The 25207-nt window shown below is 39.3% G+C and overlaps 1 long non-coding RNA gene across 2 annotated transcripts in view; it reads right to left on the bottom strand.

The window, feature by feature from the left end:
- The window catches only part of LOC134284306 (uncharacterized), a 144557-nt gene that overhangs the window by 45971 nt on the left and 73379 nt on the right, over positions 1 to 25207 (bottom strand). Inside the window, exon 3 of one of the 2 annotated variants that reach the window (XR_009995747.1) lies at positions 6846 to 9062. The exons of the other annotated variant lie outside the window; for it this stretch is intronic. This is a non-coding gene — a long non-coding RNA (uncharacterized LOC134284306). Of the gene's footprint in view, positions 1 to 6845; positions 9063 to 25207 lie in introns of those variants that run through there. 2 annotated transcript variants of the gene reach the window in all.

The following is a 25207-nucleotide window of genomic DNA, read 5'->3' as shown; positions in this document are numbered from 1 at the left end:
ACCATCCGTATTCCACTGCTTTCTCCGGGTGCGCAGCTTACTCAAATTATTCTCGCCGGTGGCGATGAAGGCGTTCTTGATGGCGCTCCATTGATCTTCTACGCTTCCACCTGCTGGAATATCCGCAGCACGGTTCTCTAGCTCCACGACGAAGGACCTTTTCACCGCAGCGTCTTCCAGTCGGCATGTGTTTAACCAGCGCCAAATTTTCTCCTCCTGGGGATGGATCCCAGCGATGCGCAGTCGGATCTCGCCGATTAGGAGATGATGGTCGGACGCAATGTCGGCGCTACGTTTGTTCCGCACATCAAGAAGGCTTCGTCTCCATTTTCGGCTGATGCAGATGTGGTCGATTTGATTTTCTGTGACGCCATCACGAGAAACCCATGTCACTTTGCGCCCTGGTCGATGAGGAAAGGGTGATCCCCCAATCACCATGTCATTGTTGCGACAAAATTCTGCAAACAACTCTCCGTTCTCGCTCGTTTCACCGAGACCATGACGACCAATGTCGTGCTCATTGTCGGAGTTGTCAAAACCAACCTTTGCGTTGAAGTCGCCCATGAGGATCTTGAAATCACTTTTTGGAATCTTATTCACGACAGCATTCACTTGACTGTAAAGGTTTTCTTTGCCTTGTAATTCGGCAGCATCGGTTGATGTGTAACATTGGTTCATGGTAAGGTTTCGAACCCGTGTTCTGAATCTGACTACAATTATTTTCACATTAATAGGCAGACATGTCCAAACACTGCACTGCACGAGGAGTCGATACTCAAACACACCACCGTGGGTGCCAAGCCACCACCTAGCTCTCCGTGTTTCAGAACGAACACGCACCGTGTCTGGCTCAACACCGGTGTCGGTGGCGGTGCTCAGGCACTGGGCACGGTGTTTGACGCTTCGGGTAACACGGAGCCCGAGTGTTTCCGATTATGCAAAACACTCGTGCGAGTTCAAGCGCTCGGTGCCGTTCATTCTCCAGCACCAGTTGCAAATGCTGCTGGTCGACGACGAGAGTGAAGTACTTGGCGGCTCCTTTTCTGTCTTTCTCGTCCCTTCTGACTCAGTGGCTCTGATGCAGCCAAGCTACCACGCACTGTGACCGAGCTCACTGCTTTGGTGTTTCATACAATCGGAAACACTCGGCCTCCGTGCCCAACCAAAACTGAAACACCGACACGAGTGTTTCGCCAGTCGCACTGCGTGTTCATCAGTAGAAGCGGAACGAAGGTGGTGATATGAACACACACGGTGGTGTGTTTACGGGCAAACACGCCACCGGTGCGGCACGGTGTAGTGTTTTGCCCATGTCTGTTAATAGGTTCCCATTTCATTAGAACAGCGTGGGCGTGTGAGCACGTGAGCAGGAAACCAACTCCACAGTGGCGAGGAGCGTGTTCACCTCGTAGGCCAGAGTATAGCAGAATTTGGCCCTACGCCAATCTGTGTTCTCTGAAGTTCGGCCAACGTTCTTCGCGCAGTTCTAGGATCTCAAGCTTCATACGCCATATACCCCATTTGGCTAGCCAAGCCAGTTTACCCTTCTGGGCTTTTTTTTAATTTTCTGTTGGGTATATAAGTCACTGCGTTTTTGCGTTTTTACACCCTTCTGGGCTAACACTTCTAAGTTCCAATTCTTGTCCGTTGTTTCGCACCAAAAGCCGTTGCCTTATCAATTCGTAATCTTTCATTTATGTAGGTTGTTGGCCTAAGGTCCTCTATTCACCGTGGTGGGACTGCCACCTTAGGTATAGCTTACGGTGAAGGAGCATTTCATACTCAGCCGCTGGATGCCTCCTTAATCTAGCTGAAGTCAGAAGGACAACAGTGCCCAGGCTGCACTACCAGATAAGCACACACCTCTTAGCTGGCGGTCTTTGTCATCGCTTGACCCGTGGAAGCATGAGGTAGAAACTTCTGAGGACTAGAGCTATGCTGGACACTCTCATTGTCAACACACCGTATTGCAACCCAAATCGTTAAATATATGTATTGAAGTCGGGGTCTCCAGTAGCCTAGTGGTTAAGGCTATGGATCGCCAATCCGAAGATGGCGGGTTCGATTCCCGTTCCGGTCGGGAAAATTTTCCCGACTCCCTGGGCTAAGCCAATAGTGGACGTTAAATAAGGTTTAGTTGTATCATTGTACTTGCCACACAATGTACAAATTCATGCAATGGCAGGCAAAGAAAGCCTTTCAATTAATAACTGTGGAAATGTGCTCTAAGAACACTATGTATGTTGAAGAGAGGCAGGCCAAGTTCCAATGCAACAGAAGTGATCCCAAAGTGCCAAATATAGTGACTCGAACTGTGTACCCTCCCACCATTTCAATCAAGGACCGGATGGGCGCCCGTAAATGCTACTCCAGTATCGCCAGATCAGCTACACTCACACAACTAATCAATGAGATATCTGTCGAAGCCTAGCAGGCAACTTTAGTGTGTGAGTGCTGCTGATCTGCTATTTTAAGGCGACAATGGAAAGGGGAAGATTCACCCACGCACCAAATGAACCATGTACAAAACGCTAATAAGAGCGGTGGTCCTCTATGGGCACGAGACATGGACCACCCAAGTAACACACATGTTATAATAGAGTTACGACAGCGCAAGTTTTGGTTGTATAGAAGTTTATTTGACGTAATTCTTACATTGTGTTGAAATAACGTAAAATAAACTTCTAAACAACCAAAACTTGCGCTGTCGTAACTTTATTATAACATGTGTGTTGCTTGGGCATGCTCGAGGAGGACCTGCAAGCACACGGAGTTTTCGAGCGACGCGTGCTAAGGACGATCTTCGGCGGCGTGCAGGAGAACGGTGTGTGGCGGAGAATGATGAACCACGAGCTCGCTGCACTTTACGGCGAACCCAGCATCCAGAAGGTGGCCAAAGCCGGAACGATACGGTGGGCAGGGCATGTTGCAAGAATGCCGGACAACAACTCTGCAAAGCTGGTGTTTGTAACTGATCCGGTTGGCACAAGAAGGCGGGGAGCGCAGAGTGCACGATGGGCGGAACAGGTGGAGCGTGACCTGGCGAACATTTGGGCGCGACCGAGAATGGAGAGCGGCAGCCACAAACCGAGTATTGTGGAGTACTATTATTGATAGTGTCTTGTCTTAATGACGTTGAACAAATAAATTTATGTATGTATGTATGGAAAGAGGAAGGATGTGAATGTATAGAACTCATAGAGACGCATATCAAGTTTGTTAAGTTTTGCTTTAAGTGATATGAATGCTTAATTGACAATAGTTTGAAATCGACGCAAAAACACCTTTTTTTTTACAAAAAATCATTTCTTGTAGTACAAACGCAATTTAACTACAGTAATCGCAAGTATGACTCAGTAAGTAGCTTAATATTATTAAGATCGATATGGTATAACAGTGTACGGAAGAGTCAGCGTTGTTTTCAAGCATCTTCAGACAACTTTCAGGCGGCCAAGTTAGGTGTTTGCGTGAAAAAACAAGTCACAATTATATAGGGTTAGTTTCGAAATTTTGTCACAACCGCATTTTTTTTATCTGTATCAACGAGATTTTTAGCCCTATTCTAGTTCATCTCTGGACCCACGCTTTACTTCCCTTCCGAAGGAAGAACTCACATTTTGTGAGTTTTGTCGGGAGTGGGATTCGATCCCAGGTCCTCGGCGTGATAGTCAAGTGTTCTAACCATCACACCAGGTCCGTTCCAACCGCATTGTTCTGTGCGGGTAAAGCCAGACGTTTGCACGGATGGTTTTAAAGGACTCTTTGTCGCGTCGCGGGTGCATTGCTATGGGAGTGAGTATTGTGAAAATAAATTGTGTTTTTTTTTATCTTGCGATTGATCGTTAAAATCGGAATCTTGCTTGTTCTACAATTGTCGAGACCTGTATTTCCAGTGGTGTGAATCATATTACCTTCCATAGGTGACTCCCAGATTCACACCCTACCTTACCCTACCAACAAATACTCCTTCCCGAGATAACTGTGGGGATGCTGTGGAATCAACGGTTTCTAGTAACAACGGTAGTCGAACTAACATTCCTTCCCTCTCCCGATGACCGTAAGGACGTGACCAGTGCCGTTATTGACTTTCAAATATTGAACTCTCGAATTGTGCACATTGAGAGTGTGTAGCTAGTCCCATCCCAAGCACCATTCAATGGTCATCTGTGCAACTACGATTGCCCTGGTCAATCACGGAGTAGCAACTATAGACTGTTTCAGAAATTATAAATACACTAACGATTAACTGCCATTTCAATTTGAGCACAATATCCAAAAAAGTTTCTTCTAGCTCTTATAGTAAACATGTTAACGAAGCAAATAATACCAATTTTGTGGATGTTTCTGGTAAAAGTTAAAAAATAGGGCTCTGTAAACTAGATGATTAAAATTTGAAGTTGCACAAAGTGGTCAAAAAATGTAGCATAGTGGAAAAGAAAAAAATCTCACAGATAAAATATTTAATTTCCTGACACAATAAAAATTGCTGTATCGATAATAAAAGATATTTCTCGAATGGTTAGAGTAATTTTTACTGGAATAGTTGATCAAGAATCACCATTACGGGCCTTCTGAATACCAAATTTTTTGTTTAAAATTTCTCAACAACACCAGTAGCAACAAACGTTAAGCAAACGAATGTTTTAAATACTGCTTACTGCATTCGTTTTTATGGTATGACAAGCTTTGGCATCTGAAGGATCGAATGAGCTGAAAAAATATGTTTGTTTAGATTAAATGCGTTCAGGAAAGCTAAGAAACTGTGTGGTAGTTCTTATGTTCCGTAGAAAACCTCAAAAAATAAGAAACTTGATCTCCGAAAAAATGTTGTGGAAATGCTTTTATCGATTTTTCCCAAATTTTGATCAAGGCATTCCGTAGACAACTTGTTGAGAAAGCGAATGTGATAAAAATTTAGATTATTTTTGGTATTTAGGGATAAAAAATGTTGATATCATTAAAAAACACCTTTGTACAAATGCAAATTTGAAAAATTATGTTATATGTTAGAGAACTCGACTGTTCTTTGAAATATCAAGACAATTGAATGGAAATATAAAAATATGGAGTACAATATGCTATACTCTGAAAGAAGTTGGTAAAAATTATTAGAACAGTTCATATAGTTTAATAAACAAAGTGTATTTATAATTTCTGAAACAGTCTATACGATGTGTACGGTTATCTTTGCTTTGACAATGGGAAGGGGAAGGATGTGATGATTGCAATCGTTTGTATCCGCTTCAGCCCGAATATACCTCTGCGTCTACACATACACAAATTCATGCGGATGTCGGATGATTTTTCAAGGAAAATGGTTGGCAGAGAGCAGAGGGTAAAGGGTTCACACATTGGTGCGTGAATGCCAGGCGTAAGGTGGCAGAATTGAGTGTTTTATTATTCTGAAGATGTGCGGACCAGTACGATTGATTACATAACTCGCGATTACATAACGTACGCGTTATTTATTTATTTTATTCAAATTCAACTGACTTTGTATGAGTTTTATTGAATACTTTACTCAAATAATAATATATACCACATTTGAATACAAACTATATTACATTCTATTACACAACATACAACCACAGATAACAGCACGATGCTCCATTTAGCGTTATTATAAAATAAAATATACCATCAAAACCTGAAACGCTACCCGAGCAAAGGCGGATAACAAAGTGATATCACTTTGATAATAAACTGTGTTATCGGTATTATCATTTTGTTATTTTTGTTTTAATTTTTTTTTTCAATTGATGATAACCAGATGATAACAAATTTGGTTATCGATCATTTTGGTCCATCGCGATAACATAAAAATACTAAATGATAACAAAATAAGACATCTATTATCAAACGCAAATTTCAAAGCTTTTTCAAAACTGAGAGTCTGATGAACCTCGAATCTAAAAATAGATTCCGCTTTCCACCTTCAATGCGACTGCAGTACGAAAGCGTAGCCTTTTATTACTCTCACTCTCAATGAGTCCCGTTGGTATAGGCAGGGGCTATCGGCTGCGACCGACAATCACTCGATCAGGGTTCGAGACCCGCATGAGCGCAATAGTTGAAAACATCGGTTGAAAATTATAAGAAACTTTTTTCGATAGGTGACGATGTCGGTAAAGTAGATTTTCAATATTTTGGTCGATAAAATAGCACTGAATGATAACTAATTGATAACAAATCAGTTATCAATCAGTACTATTTTTTCATATTGATAACTAAATTGTATGTTGAACAAAATATTGTATAACTCAATTAGATATCAACTTGAACTCAATGATAACTTTACTTCTTATCATATTGGTATTCGAGAAGTAAATATGAGTTATCATTTTTGTTATGTTGGCTCTTAATTGAACCTAAATGATAACAAACTCAATTATCAAACGAATGATAACCAGGTAATATAACTTAATGATGATTAACCTGGGCTTGTTAGGGGAATATCTGTAAATAAAAAGAAAATCGCGTTAAGTACTGTTCCTTTGAATTCCACTAAGAATTTGCATCCTTTGACAGATACGTATTTCGACCTCAACTGTAAGGTCGTCTTCAGTGTCTTGTACTTGACTCGACTGTCGAGTCAAGTACAAGACACTGAAGACGACCTTACAGTTGAGGTCGAAATACGTATCTGTCAAAGGATGCAAATTCTTAGTGGAATCCAAAGGAACAGTACTTAACGCGATTTTTTTTTATTTAATATAACTGGTTATCATTTTGTTATCCGCCTTTGCTCGGGTATTCTCTTTATTTATCTATCCTACACCTCTGGATAAATTTTTAAAATCATCGTTGGGCGAATTTTTGAGTAACGCCCTTTTAAAGGGCCAAAATCGAGTTTTCTACAGAATTACACCACATTTCATAACAGAACCATGAACTATAGGCATAAATACGAAAATTATAATGAAAAGTATTGGAATTTGGTAGTATGCATCCATATCAATATCAGTGGAGTGCATTTTATATTAAAATTGGTCATTGGTTAACAGACGTTCATACTAACATATGAAATGTGTGTAAACCCTTTCAACGGTCATTTCAATGAGGATAACTGGCAACCATTTAGAGATGGCACAACGATCGCATTCATAGCGCTTGAGTGCAAATGACAAACGCAAGCAGTCCCTGTCAGATAGCAATCACTGCAACAATTCTTTGTATAGATGGAAGCAATGACCAAGCGGTAGCTAACCACTTGGGCAGCGGCCGGTATTTTGGGCACTTTTCGCTATAACTCAGTCAGTTCCAAACCAATTGACTTGAAATTTTGTACACGGCTAGATACTATACGTATCTCATCGCGTTCCAAAAACTGTGTTAATTTGTTCAAAATTGGCGAGTTATAGCAGAAAAGTGCCCAAAATAGGACCCCTGCCGAGATGGTTCCACTTCCCTATATGGTTTTTACAGTTTTTACAAACGTTATGAGTTAAATTTTGGTCTAGGCTAAACATCTGTTTTCTGTGATACAACATACTTCTGATAGAGACAAACACACAAACCAATTACAAATCATTTAAGTGAACATAGTTATTGATAAGGCAATCGTATGTTAGACTTCTATGTACCAGTTTTTCGCACACACTCTCTAAACCGCACATTCTTTGACCATGTTGCAGGATCTTTAGTGCGAAATTTGCGCTCCGAAGGCAAAACTACTTTGAAAGATATAAAATCCATATTGTAATAAGTTTTCCATTTCGACGCCAATTTTGTTACGTCCAGTTGTTCGGGAGTAGTAAGGCCGATCGCATGAGATATCATACATTGGAAATCACACTCGGTCGCACTACCGTCAATGTTCTTTAGCAGCAGAGGGAAACCATCTCTGTTCTCTGTGTGCTGGCTTTCGTCGTCTTTTGTTGTATTCCTGTAGGGCGCACAGTGGCCATACAAAACCTCAAAATTTGATCATTGCTTTGATATTTTTCTTTTATTATAAATACTTCAACTAAGGAAAATCCAAATCAATTGAAACAAAATTGAGTCCCGGAAAATTTTTGAAATTGAGAAATTACGAATAATTTGATTTCGTCATCACAACTTCAAAACATAATGTCAATGCCGCAGTGTATTCAAAAGATATTGATGATTTTCTAGAAAGCAAGGGCGCGACCATTCATTTACAAAGATTTACATTCATTTGCCATTATCTCAGTTCAGAAGTATGCTATCGAAAAACAATGTATGGATGAATTGAACCTTGTAGTTTTATCTGAAAGTTTGCCGAATATCATTGGAGTCGCACACGCATACCAAAGTCGCGAGCGAGCTGTGAAGGCAAATCTTCACAGCGTGAATGTAATTTAAACAAGTTGATGCACATCGAGCCCTGATGAAGATCCCAATCACAGAAGCGAAACGTTGGCAACGATTTAAAGTAATCAACGCTGTTCTGTGACTGAAAGCCGAAAAATACCAAGTTTTAAGAGTAATGAAGAATCTATTTTACGGCAATTTGAACCAAATTCAAAACATTTTTTTTATGTAGAATGTTAAGTGTATTTGTTTGAATTTTGTGTGCAATATGTTAGAGCAATATAGAACTTGTTTCCCAGCTTGTGGTTCAGACAGTTTTATTAGCATATAACACTGGTCGTAAAAACTTGAAGTATTTTTAGGCAAAGTACGTTTAATTGGCAAATTGAGAGATAAATTTGTGAAAAAATTACCACTTGTTTTGGTGGGATTCGAACCCACGACTCCGTTATCGCTAGTCCGGCGCTTTAACCAACTAAGCTACAGAACAAGTTACAACTCTGCAGAATAGAAAGTCAAACTGGATTCGAAGCACCACCCTAAACCGGGTCCGTTGTATAACACTGGTTTTACGATTAGAGCAAATTTCAACTGATCAGTCCTTCTTTGTCTACATAGATCAATCTTTCGTAAATCCTGTCACTTTCAATTAGGAATTCCATGCAAGTTCAGAAGTTTGCTACACTTGAACAAAACCTTCTCATAATTATTTTTCTTTCTGTCTTTCTTTGGGTATATTTAATGAAAATGCAGCTCTTACTTTGGTATGTAATGGTGATGGGATATACCTGAAAAGAAAAACAAAGAATTTATTATTACTAAAATACCACAAGCAAATTTGAGATTAATATCATAAATATCAATACAACCCTAACTTTATAAAACACCGTATGTAACATATGTAAACAAAAAAGAAATTTTCACATGAGGCGCTGAATTTCGTTGAGGACTTTGGGGATTATTTGTAAAAAATACCCGGAGTTTCCACGTTCCAATGTATGAGTTGCTATGGGAACAGCAAACTTCCCCTTCGATTTTCTCCGCTCGTGGATTTTGTTAGACACGGGGTTTGGTAAAGTTAGGCTTCAATAATATTTTGCCTAATATGGAGAATTCCAGCAGCTGGCTATGCTTCAACATTGAGTATAGGGCACCGCACTGTTTGGATTTTGTATGGGATTTTGAAGTTTCGTGGCCTTGTTGTTTACAAGATTTCTGTTAGAGTGAAAGAGAAGGAGATAATTTCATGCAGTTCCCTATAGAAAAAATATAAACAACTTTTATTTAGTAACCATACTTGCTTAATATTAAACGGGGTAAGGGATTTGATTTGGGCCATGTAAAATTAATTAATCGTACGACAATATGAAGTGTTCTATTTTATAGTGAATTATTTATGTTATATTTCTGCTATTTGGAATTCACTTTTTCTCTTCAAACATTTTCATTTTCCATCTCAAAAAATAGTCTAACCATAAAAACAAATGCAATCGATGGTGTGAGCAGCCAGCAACCAACAACCAGCCGCTTGCAAACATACATTATTGCCGCCGTTAAATTGTTTAGACATTAACACTGCCAGTCAGTACTAGCTAGTAAGCCAACCATCTCGCCGTGTAGTCGATGCAGTGCGCACTCGCGCCGCACCGCATCGAAAGATTCGAGGTGTTGATGGATGGTAATCATATGAGCAAACCATCCATTCGAACCGGACCCGATCCCGTCCAGACCGTCGCGTCGTCGTCGGAACGTTGGATTCATGTTCCATCCATATTTGCTAAAAATAGTCCGAATCCCGCAAATGTTTCAACGCATCTGTTCTGTGCTGCTGGCTGGTGTATCGGATCCGGGTATGGCGGTGCGGTGCGGTGGTTCAAAGGATGGACGATTCGGCTTGGGAACCAATTCACTTCAGAGGCTTAATATTTGGGAGCTGTTAGCAGTCGATCGAATGCCACGTGCCTTGCGATGTCTCCCCTTTGAATATTAGTACGAATGATTCACTTTTCGTATGAATGTGGTTTTCTTATCAGTCTCAGGTTTGTTTCTTACATCTTTCGTCTGTCCTATACTTTTTGTTTACCATTCTTATATTTTTCTTTTCTGTTTTCTATTTTTCTCCTTCGAAGTTGAACTAAGTTTTCTGTTTTCAATTTTTCATCATCTATTTTTAATTCATTATTTTGTTTTTTCATATTTTTCTGCATATTTTTTATATCTTCAAAATATGCTTCACGTTTCAGTTTTAGTCAATTTTGTTACACTTCTGATCAATCGTCAAAATATGCAACAGTAACCACGCGCTGCCACACGATGCCGGCCCATTATCTTTCGGAATGATTTGTAAATATAAATGGCCTGGCCAGGCCACTACATCATAAAGCGGGACATAGTTTCCGGGCGGCAGCCACGCATGCAGCTGTTTCCCCAAATCTGATGAATAATATTGATATCGAATTGGAGGCGGGTGGCCCGCGCTATTTCGAAATGCAAGCCATTTATCATGCCGCGTTCTGATGGGATATATTTGTTGGTTGTTCCTAATTTATCGAAGGTGATTAATTGGTTGAGTAACATTTCAGGCGAGAAGCACACTCACGTTGATGTCCACAGAGCTAACATATTCGAACGTTTGATGATCTAGAACAAACGGGTTTTCTCATCCGGAAAACAGAAGTAAGCTATAAGGATTCAAAGTGCTATAGAATGCAAAGTATAGGTTTCGGTAGCCAGGGATCGGAATTGCACTATAAGCGGAAATACCAAAGGTTAAACGAATTGTGTGAAAAACGAACCAGTTTGTGGCCCTTGCTGACCACACGGATGCGGAGTGGAGCTACCCACAACTTTACATGTTCACAGGAAATTTCTTTGCTCTTCGCTGGAACACATACGATTGCTAACTCAAGCTCAGTCTGGTATGTGGCTGTAACTAGGGAGAAGGCTTTCGGCTTTGGATTGGTTTATATGATAACATCTTATTGATTATCTGTCGATTGCAAAAGTTTCTTGAATCTTTGTGTGCAATATGCATTGAAAACATGCTTGCGATACAGTATATATTATTTGTATAGCCACTAATCAAATTTCATTCAATAATCTACATAGTATTTGTTTCGACAGAGAATATACAGAAAACAACAATTATACTCCATTATCCAAAATTTCAAACAATGCCTATGAAGCACGCTCTCAAAGAGTATTTTGAAGTGGACATCGAAGGAGATGGTGAATTTCGAGGAAGAACCTCATCTCACGTGAACATTGGATTCAGGTTGGCTTTCGACTTCGCAGATTCGTTATCTGTTCTGTGGCGAAACTGGTTAACGCGCCCTGTCTAGTGAACTTGCGGAGATGTGGGTTCAAATCTCACCAGAACAACGTGGATTTTTTTTCGCAATTTTTCCACTTAATTTGTCAATTTTGAAACACTTACTGTGCCTGTAAACTTATGTTAATATTATTTTATATTTCAGATTATTAACCGAAGAATCTAATAATTCAACCAAATGCCATGAAGATGACGAGGAAACCAGGATGAGCAACAGACAGCTGATTCGAAGAAGTCTAACTGTGCTTGAATGTTGACCAAGCGTATCCTTTGTAGTTAACCCTTCCACTACCAACACCCAAATTCCCGTGACGCCTAGGCCTGAGAAATCGTAGAGCTGTCTACATTTTTCATAGGTGTCCAAAACTAATTATCCCTTTCCATCCCTCAGCAGTCGCAAGGACGTGGCCAGGACAGTGCTCCACCATTGGAGGATTGCGTCAGTCTTGTCTAAGAGTCAGAGATTAGTCCCAAATCTTTGTGCTTTGGTTCGGACGGGAAGAAGGCAACCCTCATAACAGCGGTCTAGGACTGTACCACCTACGAATTTGTGCGACTCGCTTAATGCTAAATGCTAATGCTAATGCTAACTTATTGTGCCTGTAAACTTTAGGCATTTCACAATTTTTTGAAACAATTTATATTAACCAAGAAATCCTGCAAAAAATATAAAATCCTTTCAAACAAATTTCTTATTTAACAATGTTTTTCGGCTGTTCGAGTCCGTATGAAGTTGATCATCAACATTAACTTCTTTTATTCTCTATCAGCCTAGATAGCTGTGTAGTGTCGGTACGATTGTCTCAATTGGCTAAGAATAACACTACGGACCGCCTGTTCCGGTGGTAAGAATCCACCAGCAGGTGACCCCGAATTCATGGTGTGATGCGGCTTTATGCTTACCGTGCCTAGGAATGAATGGCTAGGGGGGTCTAATAAAAACCTAACCGCTAACGGAGCCTGTGGAGTACCAGGGCGCCCTCCACAGTATGTAGCCCTTACTGCGCTAACCGGAGCAATGGTGCAGTGGACCTTGTGTTTCTCCGAGACAATCAGCTGCCCTTCTTTAGTCTCACTCGAGGCTAAATAAGGGCGGGATTATGAAGATGTTGTTAATTAGTTTAAATTTTCACCTATATGGTTTCGCATTATGCGATTTACACAGTGTATTCTGTGTATCCTCGCCTTTGGCGTTTTCCAATCGATACCGATCTGGTTTTATTACTGCTGTTCTTTGTTGTTTTGTTATTGCGAAGAGTTCAATCTTACCAAGTTTGGGTAGTGGCTACGGTTAGGATAGCTCAGATCAATCTTCTGCATAAAAGAACAGCAACGATTAATCTTTGCAGACTTATGCAAAATGGTACAGCCCAAGTGGCGTTGGTCCAGAAACCATACTTTCGTAAGGAGAATTTCTATCTAGCAAACCTTGTGAACCCGGTGTTTGCTACTTTCAGTAAACATGAAATGGCAAACTCGCGTGTCATGCCTCGAGCCTGTGTGCTTGTCAACAACGCATAGTTGCTACATTCATCTCAGAACTAACCACCAGAGATGTATGTGCTATCACAATTGATGTATCTGTTGGAAACCTCAACAGGAAATACGTCTATTGTGCGGTTTATTTACCGCATGACGAACCATCCCCTACGGATGCTTTCAAACAAGTCATCGCATACTGTACTTCAAAAGGCCTTCCGCTAATTGTTGGCAGTGATGCTAATGCTCACCATATCATCTGGGGCAGCTCAGACATTAACTCGAGAGGCTCCAGTTTGATGGAGTACTTAAGTAGTACAGATCTTGCATTACTTAACATAGGCAACCGCCCAACCTTCATGGTATCTGCTAGAGAGGAAGTGTTAGATATAACGCTTTGCTCTAGTAGAATTAGTCACGAGCTGAACAATTGGCATGTGTCAGATGAAGAATCTTTATCTGACCATCGCTACATCTTCTTTGAACAATTAAATGTTACATCGCAAACAATGCGTTTCAGGAATTCCCGGTCAACAAACTGGGATCTTTTTACTGATTTGGTTGCGGCCAAATTTCATGGATACTCACCATCCATTGACACTCCAAGTGATTCAGATGATGCCGTTGAAACTACAATGAGCTTCATCATGGTAGATTTTGAAGAAGCATGCTCTCTACGGTCTGTGAAGATCACAAGAGGAACCCTTTGGTAAAACTCTGATCTGGCGAAACTCAGGAAACAATGTGGAAAGAGTTGGAACAGACGGCGTTCGGCTGGTTCGGAGGATTTCAGGTTGGCTCGCAAGGCCTACAGGAAAGCTCTTCGATCTGCTGAACGATCCGGCTGGAAAAACCTTTGTACAAATGTTTCCAGTCGTCGGGGCCCGTGGCGTAGTGGTCCACACGTTCGCTTCATAAGCGGATGGTCATGGGTTCGATCCCAGCCCCGGCACTTGCAATTTTTCGTCAGTTGCTCTTCCCCCCGAGAGCGTCTGACACCTGACCGTCTTCGGAGCATATAGCTCTAACGGACCCGGAATTTGGATATCGGCAAACCGCAACTCATAATGGACGACCCCCAATTGGAAGGAACAGCAGCCAACCATCAGCATCATCGTGCTCATCATTCTACCGTGGACAGGGTAGAAAAGTTGAAGCAGCACAATGGCACCAGTTCGATATAGTTGAATTAGAATAGAATACATGTAGGCGCTGTACAAAGTGTAAGTGCAGCGTCCAATTGGAATCGCCCACGTAGTGCCCTAGTGGACAAAAGAGCTGTAAATTAGGTTAAGTGATTAAGAATAAAAAAAAATGTTTCCAGTTTAAGTGAAGTCATGTTTCGAGATTTGTTGATTTTTTTCGTCGAAAAAAATCAACAAATCTCGAAACATAAAATTCAACGGTGACGAAAAAACCCCATTAAGTGAAGTCAGTCGGGTAAACAAAATCCTTGCAAAATCTAAGGATTTCCGAGTGAATGAACTTCGTTTGCCTAATGTCGATCTCACTTCCTCCGATGAAGAAGTTCTTCAACGCTTATTCAGCACACATTTCCCTGGATGTGTGAATATTACATCTTCAGATGAATCTGATGTCTTTTCTGGTAGTTTTGATACCCTGGCTTCGGCTCGAAGTTTTGTAACTATAGAATCGATTGAGTGGGCTCTTAATAGCTTTGCTCCTTTTAAATCTCCTGTGGCAGATGGGATTTATCCTATTTTGCTTCAGAAACATTTGATTATTTCAAACATGTTTAAAAAAAAAACAGATTAATCCACCTAGTGGTGATAGTGCCTTTCTCGTCGAATATGTAATCATGATCTTTTCGTCGACTTTAGCCAAAATGTTCATGAATCCTGAAAACACTTTATATAGAAAAGAAACAATTTCAACAAAGCCATCATCGATATGGGAAACTTATTGATGGTACATATTCCGATGCTATGTTCAACAGCAAAAGAGAGCTAAGAAATATCAGATCTCTCAGTTGACTGCTTGGCCACCTTAACCCTAGTCGTGCATTGGGGTCATTATGACCCCATTCCATGCACTACGGCAGCGGGGTGAGCGTCAGTTAATGCACGAATAAGTTTTATTTTTTTATTCACAATTACAGATCACTTTGTGATCTTCGACTAAGTATTTTTCAGCACACTTTATGGTATTTTTTATTTTCATTGGTAACAAGACTCAAGTAAATTTTTATATCCTTACGAGAAAATGCAGAAAATGGAAATTTTCCATTCAAATTTCAATCGCAATGAGAAGAGCGAGGGCTTAACCAGCCGCAACCAAATTGTGAGCCGTAGTTTTAGAAGCAAAAAGGGTTTTAAGAATGATAAAAACTTTATTCTGTGTTAATGCGATCAAATTATAATTTTTCCATAAAACGTTGATCCATCCTTCTATATATTTACACCGCAGAAATCTGAAATAGTGTGATTTGATGAAATTGCTTTGGTCACGATTTTTACCTCTTGCATATATGAAGACTTTGACCATTTCTTCACTTATATCTCAACTAACAATCGCCAGCCGCAAACAAGCATACATGCTCAATTGTTGCTTTATAATAGTAATTATAGCTGAAAAATGCTATTTCAATTGAAAAAGTAGCTAATGTGCAATTTTTTGTATTGGTATTAAAGTCTGATCATTATCAAACCATGGGAAGTTTATGTTTTGAGCGCTGCAATTCATCATCTCTAGGATGGCGCAGATGAAAGGCATGCGGCTGGCAATCGACGGGTTTCGAGTTCGAATCTGGATTTAGGTAAATTTATGTGTTTTTATTATTTCACAATATTTGTTCACAGCATTAAGTTCCAATCATAAACTCTCGTGGAAATTGGAAAATTTTGCATTTTTTTTATTTGTAATCATATTTGCTAAAGCTGAATAACAGCTTTACTACCGTCTTTGGGGGTGAGAATGGGTCAAAAAAGGATACTCAAAGATTGTTTGTTAAATAACAAATGCAATTGAAGTCGGAATAACTTTTTATTTGGTATGTATACTCTTCTATGTGGTATTGGTAGTTTAGCAAGAAAGTATTACATTATATGAATTGCTTACTAAACTAAAAATATTTGAAAATTGACCCAATCTCATCCCTTAGAGGGGGTGAGAATGGGTCAAAGTATTCGAAATCGCCTATCGATGAATATAAGTTATTTTTATTGATCATATCTAGTAAGCCCACTTAAAAAACAATATAACCATGACTAAAAAAACTTTTGTGATTTAAAAAAATGATTAATCCACCTAAAAGAGCTAATACAATCGAAAAAATTGTTAAAATTTGATCAAATAACGTTTGTATGATGTATCGCCATTTTTAGCCACCATAATCATCCTCATTTAAAGTTTCAACCTCCATTAGAGGAGGGGGGATTACAATGAGGGAGGGACGCATTGAAAGATTGCATGAGAAATGTTTAACCAAACCAAAATTCGACGTTTATTTACTTCCCCGAGCAGAGGGGAATATCAAATTAATAACTACGAAATCACAAAACCTGTTTTTATATCTTGTTTTGTTATTATTGAATTATCAAGGCATTACGTTTCCATAACATGTTTTGTTGGACAATCTTATTTTGTTATGACCAAGCAATTGGTATGCAGCCCTTAAATAACATTTCAATATTACATTCTGTTGTGGAACAAGTTTGGTTATTATTGTATTATTGAGAGTGCACAAATACTTTATGGTATTGCTATCTAAACTAAAACAAATTTTGAAACAAAACCTACGTCATTCTACAACGTTATTTACAGCATTTTAGGGAAAGCAACTGCATATTCACTCATCAATTTGTCTTCCTCTTCCATTTATCATTACATCCAAACTGAGACAAAGTGCATGCCCCATATCATTAGCTAGTATTCCGTGGGAAAAAGTTTGCATAATGCACCAGAAAAAACTATTTAACGATTTTTTGAAAAGTGCGCAAAGTTAGGCCCTAGGTGCGCAAAGTATGGTACGCTTACGGTATCACATTTGATAAGAGGTGTGGTATATTACGTGACATGGAGGTGCCACAGACAAACAGACGTAACACTGACAAAATTTCCATCGCCCACGGTTTTAACGATCATTTTAAATCTCCGCAGTTGTTACTTTCACAACCAGAGGCGCGCGCATCGTTTTTGTTCGCGTTTGACGTTTCACACTAGCACCTGCTGTTGACGATATGGCGAAGCTCAGTGCTTCGCGCAATTTCGTCACCAGCTGGTGCTAGTGTAACTAGGCGATAAATTTTTAAGGAATTTGTTCTAAGTGTGACGTCTGTTTGTCTGTGGAGGTGCTGTAATGTGTACAAAACAAAGTCCCGAGCGGCGCGAGGTTTTGCTAATTTCTGAAATTGACTGAGTTGTAGCTGAAAAGTACCCAAAATACCAGCCACTGCCCCAGTGGCGCAGTAATATCGGCGTTGTTGTGGAGTTAGCGTATTGAAAAGATATGGTCTCTCGTGAAACATGCTTCGTAATTACACTGTTGAAAACGCTTTGACATCCACGTGCAGCACAACAGAACATGTGCTCGATGAACAAATTGAGATTTGAATTATGAAAATGCTACGGTCAACCTTGGCTTGGTCAGCCAAAGCAAAATCAAGAAATTGACATTGGTGCTTCGTAATGATTACTTTGAAGTCAATACTTTGGGCCTAGGCTGGGCAGATATGCTATTGGTGATTTGATGGTGCATGAAGAAGAAGAAGAACGATGGTGTTTTGAAAAATCCTATCCCTACCACAAAGGAGAAGATTTTAAAATGCCTCTATAAAATCTAAAACAAAATCTAATAAAAAACGGTTTGATGTACGGTGTAAGACTTTGGACGGACTACATATTGAACGTATAAATTTAAATTTAAATTTTTTTCCTTGGTAAGGTACTTAATTTGTACCAATCACCAATTGGGTTTTCAAATTAAGAATAATATATTGATTTTTTGATTTTATTCGAAAGAGCACCTTTTTTTAAGCCAGTATGATTTTTTTAAGATTTTTAAAACTTTATTTTGATACCTAAATTCAATTACAAAAAGATTTTTTGAAATCACCTTTTGACAGCTGGGCAACTGCTTGACAGCTCCGCCCAGTACGAAATGCGACGAGGGGTGATTCGACAAATCGCTCCCATACAAACTTTAAATCGATTTTTAAATAGGTTCCCGGGCACCAAAGTTCATGAAAATTTGGATGTCGGCTCAGTTTGACATGTAGATTGTGAATATGGAATTTTCTCAACACCACTAAAGAAGCCAATTTCAGCTGGTCTATGGAAAATTCCACGTGTATGGCAATTCGGGTTTTTTCTTAACTCACGATGACCAGATCGGTTCAGTCGGATTTGTTGTTGATGGAAAAAATAAATCTGGATCACATGAGATCAATATTGTCAAAATCGGAGTAAATTTATCGCAGATATAACCATTACATAGTTTACCTTCTTTATTTTATTGTCTGCTGTTTCATATTATGAAGTAAAAAATAAAGGCATTGCAACTTCAAGAAATTTCATCAGACTCTTCCGTATTTTTTATTTTATTCATTGCTATAATTTGAGTTTTGGGTAAATATAGCATCATAGCTATTGATATGTTTATCTTTGTGTTAATTTCCTTCTTCCAATATCCCAGTCCCGTTACGGTGCCAAATTCCTATCACTTTTCTACGATTCCCAATTCTTAAAGGTTAAGTAAAATTTTAGCTTCAAAAAGTGATACATCTGCAAATGAGTTTTTTTTATCTCAAAATTGAGTAAACTTAGTTGAATTTATATGTCATTTTAACAGTACTGCTATTCTAACCTCTAATTATAACGTCAAAAAGTACCGAACAGACTATGTATTACGAAGTAATGAATGTTAGTGAGAGTGGAGATAGCAAATATGGTACCTACTAAATAATTCTAATCAATAAAAATGTCAACTATACAGACAATTCTGCTCAATTGATGATTGCATTTGTCTATTATAACTTTTTTCTTTCGATCTATTATTATTCGATCATATATTGTTTGACATTATGTCACAAATATCTTTTTTCATTACTAAAAATAATCTAAAACAGAATAAAACTAAACAGCATCTGCAGAAGTAATCATATCGGCATATGATATAATTACCTTTTACCTTCGCTCACGTAGGTACGTTTATAATCGCCGTTCTCACAACGCGAACAAAACAAAAAATTAAAAAAAAATCATCTCCGTCTGGAAAGAATCTTTGTCACCGCCAAAATGCACCCCATGACGAAGCTCAATCATAAATAGTCGACTGCAACTTTTTCGTCGTTCTCTTTGTTCCGAAACAGCCGACGACGGGCCATGCGAACGCCACCACTGTTATTAGTGTTTCAGTGCACATGTCTGCGCACCGCGATAGCGCTGTTGGTAAGAGAGAGAGGTTCATTGTTTGATCTTGCATTCAAATCTCTGTCTATTTTTGTCCTGCGACTGGCAAACATGAAATGGGGGAATGGGGAAACTGGCAATACGTAGAACCAGTAAAGCTTCTATCATCCCTCACTGCAAGTGCTGTGATAGCCTCATTGGTAAAGGCGACTGAAAATTTACGATAGCAGGATTGGAGGTTCAAATCCCGTCCATGTTTGTTAGTTTTATAATGAATTCGAATTTTTTTTATGTGACCTGTTATTTTCTAAAAATAGAATAACACACTTAAAATAATTACCCAAAAATGAGTAAAAAAAGTTAGTTTTTACCCTAATTTTGCTTTCTATCAATAACTCTTTAATATCAAAATTTGTTATTGAAATATTTCCCAAATTCACTGTTATTAAGTTGTTATTGCCACTAACAAAACATGTTATTAAATTGATTTTTCAGGAACAAATTTTTGTTATGTGACTTGTTATTTTGCCGCTTATGACAGCCAAGTTTATAACTCAATATGTTATGTTAATAACATGAAAATTACTAATTCCGTTATGCAGTTATTTTGCCAAAATAACGCATTTTGTTATGCTGTTGTTTTTCTCTTCTGCTCGGGGATCCCGACATACTATGTCACCGGTTTTATAGCCCCTGTATTTCTCAAATCCCACTACTGTCTGGTTGTTTCAGGATATTTCCTTAAAATTTCAAAAATGAGTGGAGAACAAGAGCGTTTTTAAGTCTATTTTGTGAGCTTACGATATTGCAGTACACTAAACGTTAGATGATGATTAGAGGAGCTGTCCATGTCCATGTTTATTGTTATAAATGATTTTAGGCACTAAACGTGTGAACACACTCGCTTGACACTTCTGCGACATATTTTCGAAAAAAAAAACGTACTTTTATGAAGATACGGTAAACATGGCACCACTCTTACATCAAATGGGGACTGGATAACAAGTTGAATTTTTAGTTTAGGTTATGTGAACTTGATAACTTGCTTGACCCAATCTCACCCCCATTTTTAATATTTAGACATAGGGTCGAAATTATTGAATTTTTATATAAAAAGTTCATTGACAGCCCACTTTTTTCGTTGCATCAACCAGGTAATACCTACAGCTAATCACTTATAAGAAAATTTATGGTTAGGTGCTTGTGTGAAACATTGCGAAGGAGAATTTTTTTCAGAGTGATTTACTAGTAGTTTTATCATATAAGTTTAGCCACAATTTGAACAAAAAACGATTATTGCTAAACATCTTTTCCTGCATCATGACGTGTAAAAACATCTCCTCTTTAAAAAAATATAAAGTTTTCAATATAAATTAGCCATAGTTGATGAGCTATTTCAAATTTTATGTTTCTCCGTTTTGACCCAATCTCACCCCCCAGACCCATTGTCACCCCCATCGACGGTATATATAGTTGTAAAACGATTTAACAACAAACAGTTCAGTTGGTACGCAACACTATGCCTTATAGTTTCTCCAAATTTCTGTGAACAAAACCGGAACAAAGGTTGTGCCTGAAAATTATCCAAATGTTATTCAGCATCATGCTGAATGAATTCGTTGTAAAGGTGCTTGTAAAATGAGTGATTGTTAGTTGGGAATCTTACGCAACGTTTACAGGCTATCAAAGAGCCACAATTTGGTTTATCGCTTTGATATTTATTTTGTCAAGTTTTATGATTCCGCTATTTGATATGCAGCTTGCATGAGTTTTGTTCAATGTAAGGTTTGACCATTTCTGGTGGGACACCCGAAATCGGTTGCGCAACACATTGATGTGGCTTGCGTCTGTTTTCTTGCAACTGTTCATCTTGTTACCCAAAAAGCCGTGATTTGAGGTATCGCATGCATGGGATTGGTTTCACTTTCAGCCCGGAAATGGATGCGGAACACTACCGGTAGTCTTTTAAATAGTCTGAGCCTGTTTGCTTGGTAACGTTTATTAGTTTATCAAAAAAAAAACGCTTTTGGAGGGAAACCCGGAACTAGCTTCGGCACTACTGACAGTCCCTAATGTGGTCTTGGCCTACCTCCTTGATAACCGGTCATCAAGTTGTCGGAAAAGCCGTGATTTGATGTACCGCATGCATAAGTTTTGTTCACTTTTATATACGGCCAGCTGACGGGACACCCGGAACCGGTTTCGAAACACTAACGGTTCAGATATGGTCTGAGTCTTTTTTATGCCAATCTTTAATTATCAAAAAAGCTGCACATTGATATGTCGCATGCATGGATTTGGTTCACATTAATATTTGGCCACTTCCGGCGGGAAATCCGAAACCGGTTCCGGAACACTACCAGTTCAGATATGGTCTGAGCCTGTTTTCCTGCTAACTGTTCATGTGCTTAATGGCGATGTCAGGATCGTTCTCTTCAACTCCCACGACAGCGCTCGAAGTTCTCTTTAACGTTGCCCCACTTCACATTCATCTTAATCAAGAAACACATTCTTGTACATCACCTCCCGAGCAGAAGGGCATACCTTACAAATACCATGCGAAGAGCAACATGTGCTCTAATACTTAAAATTGTTATTTCTGTGTTATTCTACGAAATGTTATGAGAACATTACAATAATAGTTGGAGGTATTTGAGAAGAGTTTGGTATTGATATAGTATTTGTTGGTTTGGCAGTAAAAATAACCGAAGAATAAGATTTGCTATTACATCATGAAGTCATCGAACAAATGAAACATTCAATAACATGATATGTTATTAGTTTGTTATTCTATAACTTTGGAATAACAAATACAGCACTTGAAATTTTAGGTATGCATTAATTATCAAAATAACAAGACTTATTATTTTCTAGGTGTTATTTACACAAAATTTTGGTATTCATTTTTGTTATTTTGCCTTTTATTACCACCTAATGAAGGGCATATATGGTAGTATTAAAGATAAATACCTTGATATGTTATTCACTTGGAGGCAGCTTTCGACTGAGGTATCTGGACACCTGGGAGGATTTTCGGCGTGGCAGTCGCAATTGCAATCAAACGATCAGATATTCTCCTTCATCCGACGTTTCGATGTGTATTACATCTTCTTCAGGGAATTCTATGTTTGAGACAAGATAATTATACTATATATACTTAACATTAAACAATGGAAAAAGAGGCTTACAGGGGTGTTAATCGCTTTCGTTTTGAAAGGCTTTGTGGAAGCATAATCCGTCCGAAAAACTATTTAAAAAACGTTGGAATCGACTCTGAAATACACATAGAATCAGTAACATTCTTCAGCATATTTTTGAATTAATTAAGTACTCTTGAACACTAGTTATGTTTTTGCCGAATTCGGTTCGCACTTCTAACAACACTACTAACGGCCAATTTGTTTAAGCAAAGTGGTGAATATGTGTGGAACCTAAGTGGGAACAACATGGTTGGATTCGTTTTGGTAGCTATTGGGTATTTCTGTTATTGTTGCTGTGTTCGTTACTTCAGATCGCTTTGTGTGGAGTGTATGGAAAATGCCTGCATACATTGAACTAAGACATTCGATGTCTGATCTCTTGTTGATGGTGTTTGGAGTGTTTAGAATATGACAAACCTCGAGAATAGGAAGAGCTGTTTGCCTTCTGTGTTGATCTAAGATCTGTGTTTTTTCTAAATTGAACCGATGTTGTTCGTCAATGCTATGTTGCAGAAGTGCCGTTTTTTCCCTCAACCATTCTATTTCAAATTTCGTCGTTGGACTGTCACTGTTGCTGGTCACTAGTTCTTCAAGCTGGTTTATGGTTGAACGATGTCCGCTGATGCGTTTCTTCAGTTGGGTTGTCGTTAACCCTACATAGCTGGCTGCACAATCATTGCAAGGGATACGGTAGATGACGTTGTTCCGCATCTCTGGGGGTATGACGTCCTTCGTGTTGGTGTATAGTCGTTTCGTGGTTTTCTCGTATCGTGCCGCAAGAACAACATTTGGTAGTGCAGCTTTGAGTGACTTACTCAAACGTTGTGTTAGGTCGTTTACAAACAGCATAGATTTATAGACGACTTGAGTCTCATCTGAGGGAGGAGTATTCGTTCTTCGAGCAATTCCTCTATTCAGCAAACGGTGTCGCAGGGGTGCTGGATAGTGATTTAACTTCAGGATGACGTCTATCGTATTATCCGCCGCCTCGTTGGATAGATTTGTGGTGAATTCACGTACTCTTCGCATAAAGTTGTTGACCGTGTTCATTTTGAGATGTAGTGGGTGAGCCGACAGAAAGTCCAACAGACGACCGGATGACATAGGTTTACTGTACCATTCAGTACGAATTGTTTGATCCTGCTGACGGACTAAGACCATGTCCAGGAAGGGGAGTCTGCCATTCTCTTCCATTTCGTATGTGAACTGTATATTTTCATTAAAACTGTTGAAAACGTTCATCACCTCTACTACCTTGTCTGGTGGTAGTGCTAGGACCAGATCGTCCACATACTTCTTTATGAGAGGTATGGGAAAGTTTAGACGGCTCACCACATTATCCAGGAGGGATTCCATCACCAGGTCTGCAATAATGGGGGACAGCGGACTGCCCATTGCTGTGCCGAAGATCTGTTTGTAGTAATTTCCTCTGTATGAGAAATAACTACACTCGAGACAGAAATTATTCACTTGTTATTTTCTTCTGCTCGGGCTATCGGTACTCGGCTTAATAGAGGAAACTCCTGTGAACCGCACATCAACACACACCTCGTTGTTTCCACTTTTGGTGAATTCGGTCAAAGCTGTCCTTGCTCCAAGTGATCTTACAATTGCTTATAATTTTCAATATAGGACATTTTTCACGAAATTCCCTTCCCGGGACATCTGGTTATCTGGGGAGAAGTATTTCAGACGGCATCGTATGTTACACTGATGACTCCCTTCTCGAAAGTCGAGCAGATGCTGGTGTTTATTCTCGTGAGCTTAGGCTGTATCAGTCTTACTCGCTTGGTAGACACTGCGCCGTTTTTCAGGCCGAAATCTTTGCTCTTATTTGCGGATTGCAATCAGCACTTCAGCAGCACGTAATGGGCAAAGTAATATACTTCTGTTCAGATAGCCAGGCTGCTATTAAAGCACTTGCTTCGGCCAACTCCAGGTCGAAGATAGTTATCGCTTGTCGAACTCAAATCGAGGAGCTGAATTCAGCAAACGCTGTTCACCTTGTATGGGTACCTGGCCATTCTTCCATCGCTGGAAATGAATTGGCTGATGAGCTAGCTCGCACTGGAGCATCACATGACCTCATTGGCCCTGAGCCAGCTATTCCGATAGCGAAATGTTGGGTTAAGCTTCAGATTCACACCTGGGCTGCCACTTAGAACAAACAATACTGGAATAGTTTGAAGTCATATCGTCTAACAAAATTGTATTTTACTGAGCCATGTCCAGGGACGGCGATATATCTCACAAACACATATGAATTTGTATGTATGTATGTAAAGCGAATATTTAGCGAGTTGATTCATTTGTATGTGATAGCTGTGGATCCGATTACTTAAGGACAGACTTGTTAGAATCCCAAAATGGCCGCCACAATGGCCGACTTTGGCACCTACTCACGATTTCGAGTGCACAAATCTCTTCGTAAACAAAATCAGTGCACCTGAGCTTCTTATTTTAAGCTTATTACAAGTGAGCAAGAACAGAATAATAAAAGGCACTGTTGTTTGAAGCTTGCTTCTTGAGATTTGTGCGTCTGAAGCTCTAATGC

Source organism: Aedes albopictus, chromosome 3 (assembly GCF_035046485.1).
Source record: "Aedes albopictus strain Foshan chromosome 3, AalbF5, whole genome shotgun sequence".
Taxonomy (NCBI): Eukaryota; Metazoa; Arthropoda; class Insecta; order Diptera; family Culicidae; genus Aedes; species Aedes albopictus.
The sequence above is the reverse complement of the archived record's forward strand: the minus strand, read 5'-3'. Positions and strand labels throughout refer to the sequence as shown.